The sequence below is a fragment of the Notamacropus eugenii genome, chromosome 4 (assembly GCF_028372415.1).
Source record: "Notamacropus eugenii isolate mMacEug1 chromosome 4, mMacEug1.pri_v2, whole genome shotgun sequence".
NCBI classification, from domain to species: domain Eukaryota; kingdom Metazoa; phylum Chordata; class Mammalia; order Diprotodontia; family Macropodidae; genus Notamacropus; species Notamacropus eugenii.
Genome location: NC_092875.1, coordinates 335,687,934 through 335,691,628, shown reverse-complemented (window position 1 = coordinate 335,691,628; position 3,695 = coordinate 335,687,934). Strand labels below are relative to the sequence as shown.

The following is a 3,695-nucleotide window of genomic DNA, read 5'->3' as shown; positions in this document are numbered from 1 at the left end:
CCTTATTCCAATACTTAATATTTTCATGACCTTGAACAAATTACTTAACTCTTAACCCTTACATTCTTCATCTATAAAATAGAGATAATTGTACTTGCCTTATGTAATATACAAGTTTCTTAGGAGGAAAGGATTTTGTAAAACTTAATGAACAATATAAATGTCACTTTTATTTATTTATTTAGCAATTATTTGTTGTTTATTCAGTATTTAGGGTTAGTATGACACTTGATGAATTGGTTGCGTTGTTGTACATATATAGATCTTTTTATATAATATGGAAATTTACAACTGTTGAGATATATATGTATATATATATATATACATATATATATATATATATAATATATGTATATGCAGACAAAATCAGGTCCTCTGGAAAGGTGATACATGGGGCTGTGCTGTAGTGCCCTAACAGAGGGGAGCACAAAGGTAATCAATGCATCAATAAAGAATTACTACTGTATGGTGTTTTGTATCCAGGAGTGTTGTCTTCTGGATCTAATGAAACCTGTAGCACCTAAATGCAAAGCAGGTAGTTCATATAGCTGTGGGGTACTGGCTCTACTTGACACCAACTACTGAGACTATACAAGTCATATCCAGCATCATATGCTAACTACAACAGGATTCTATTCTCCATTTCTAACTTTAGGAAGAAACTAGCATGTGTTCACAGGTTTTACATTTCTGGTGTTTAGTTATTAATCAGAAGAAAGATTTGGCCAATTTGAAAAGCAGATCTTATATAACCCCTCAACTCCTGTCATGTTCTCTTGAAGGTAGCACATTCAAAGGTTTTAAAATTGCAACTCCTTTGGGATTCCCTAAAGAATATCTGAGCTCTTCTTTAAACGCCTCTCCTCCTCCGGATTCAGGTTGACCTTCACCACATCTGAAATGCCATTCTGCCCCAAGACACATGGGACACTAAGGAAGATATCCTCATTAATGCCATATAGGCCCTTAATCATGGTGGAAATTGGATGCACTCTCCTAAGATTCTTCATAATGCTTTCTGTCAGATCTGCCACAGATAAGCCAGGGGTCCAGGAAGTGTAACACTTCAGTTTGATTACCTCATAAGCACTTTCAACCACCTGTTTATAAACATCTTTCCAGTTCTCTGCATCAACATCAGTTCCCAAAGAAGGATGAATTCACACTGCTCCACACAAGAACACTGGAGTCTCCATGTTCCCCAAGGATCCATCCATGACAACTTGAAGAATGGATGCCAAGTTTCTTCCCCATTAGGTAACGGAAATGGGCAGAATCCAGATTGCAACCACTTCTAATAACATGGTTTTTAGGAAAGCCACTTAGCTTCCAGGCCACATGTGTCAAAATATCCACTGGTTGGGAAACAATAAGCAGCTTGCAATTAGGTCTGTCTTTAACAATATTGGGAATGATGAACTTAAAGATATTTACATTATGGTGCACCAAATTAAGATGACTTTCTCCCTCCTGTTGACGTGCCCTAGTCATAACAATGACCAGTTTTGAGTTTGCATTCATATTGTAGTCTTTGCCAGAAACAGCCTTTGGCATTTTGAGGAAAAGGCTGCCACATTGGAGATCTGTCATCTCTCCCTTTGGTTTGTCTTCTATTACATCAACTAGCGCAAGTTCATCAGATAGTTCCTTTGTTAAGATACTAATGGCACATGCCATGCCAACTGCACCAACCCCAACAACAGTGATCTTGTTCTGGGGAACCTAGTCTTCCTTTAATACATTCAAGATAAGCTAATCCTTGACAGTTGATGCCATTTTGGAGGGTATCTGGGAGGATAGCAAAGTTGCTGGCCAGGCTGCAAAAGTTCTGCGTTAGATGTGAGGTTGCTGCTCCCACTCACACCATAAATGTCACTTTTAATAAAAGACTAGAATATAGAGATATTGTTTATTGGAAATATAGACTTCAAGGTGGGCCCAGTAAAAAGAGATCTCAAGATTTTTGTTTTTTCAAAAAATCACTTATCAAGAGTGGTGCATTCAAATGAACCATTGTGTCTAGAAGTAGGGGACTTGAGTTCAGATATGATCTTCACCATTTAAATTAATTGTATGATCTTGGCCAAATAATCTCATCACTTTTTTCATCTCAATTACTCTTCATTAAGGTGAGAGGGTTAGGTCAAATGACCCCTAAAGTCCCTCTAGTTCTAAAAATATATGGCTTAGGGATATTGTAAAGATTATTCTCACTTTTAAGAAATGAATCTAAGATACATGTCAATGGTGGAATTTGTTATAAAGGGGTGAGTCTTTGAGAGGTATGCAGATATTTGCTGTATACTCCTTAGCCTGTAATGTCATGGAAACTCAGTGAAAAAGTTTCTGGTCATGAGTGACTGAGGGGTTGAAACTATATGGCAACAAAGCCATAATGGACAGTAGCAGACTCCTCTGAAATAATACAGTGGCTGGCAAAAGAAAAATGCCTGGTGACACACATAGAAAGACGATCTCCAAGGATGGCAGCAGATCTTAGTATCATTACTCCATGTGATGCAAAAAAAAAAAAAATTTGCTTTCACCTTTACAAAGACATCAATAATTGAATTCTAGAAGGTAATTACACCTAAGGTCAACTTACCTCATGAGTACTCCATGAAGGGAGAAAAGACCTTCTGGGTCCAGGACTTGTTCATATATGTTCTCTACATGTGTGCTTCACAAAAGTTACTTTAAGTTTGAACTCACTCTCCCAGTGACCTTATGTCTATAAGGATAGATTTTGGGGGATGATTGCCCTGTAAACTACCATTCTCACTATATTTTCACAACAAATACCTTTTTTCTAGAGTTTTACTTGTTAATTAACACTACAGAACACAGTGAATGGGGGATCATAGACAATCATACTAGAAAGCAATCCTCTGAGGTTAACACCAGAAATCTGAAGAAAATAATAATCATTGCCCTCTATGTACTTAACCTGCCAATAGGGGTGTTGGGAAATGACCTAGAGAGTATACACCAAGGTCATCCACTGCATCCTGGGGCCATCACCAGTCATTCTGACTTCTGTTTTTCCACTGGACTTGATGACTCTAGAAAAGAGAGTGAGGCTGATGACTTTGTGAAACTCTGCCTCATTTAAATCCAATTCACTCACAAATCAAAACATCACACCCCCTTGCCATGTCATTGGTCTTCTTTGAAAAGGAAGGATGACAACAGAACCTATAAATAAGCCAGAAACTTGTCTCATCTGAAAAACCCTATTTGCACTATTCATTTACTTAATAATACTTTTGTTTATACTATAAAATTACATCTTATTTGTACTTTTATTAAAATTTTATTGTGAGTTTTCCCCATCACTACATGAATTTCTCATAGTTCACTTCCTTTTTTCTTCCTTTTTTGTCTTTTTCCTCCTTTCCTTTCCTTTCCTTTCTTATATCTTTTTCTCATTGGAGCTGACAATATCTACTGAATTTCAACCACCTCAATGTCTGAATGGTGTTTATGGATATACTTACTTACTTGCTTACTCTTAATGTAAATATAATACAAAACACTCCACTTAGCTATTTGATCTCATTTCTTGTAGCCTCAGTATTCACAAAGCAAGCAGTTAAAAAAAAAAGTCTCAAAAGTGAGAAAAATATCTACTTCAAAACCTAAGAACTTTTATCTATAGAAGAATGTAGCCACTATCAGGCTGTGTTTTAGTTGTT

At 36.6% G+C, this 3,695-nt stretch overlaps 1 pseudogene; it reads right to left on the bottom strand.

Annotated features, from left to right (window-relative positions):
• Window positions 1-397: 397 nt before the first annotated feature.
• On the bottom strand, window positions 398-1,726 carry LOC140498479 (L-lactate dehydrogenase A chain pseudogene; annotated as a pseudogene).
• Window positions 1,727-3,695: the final 1,969 nt, after the last annotated feature.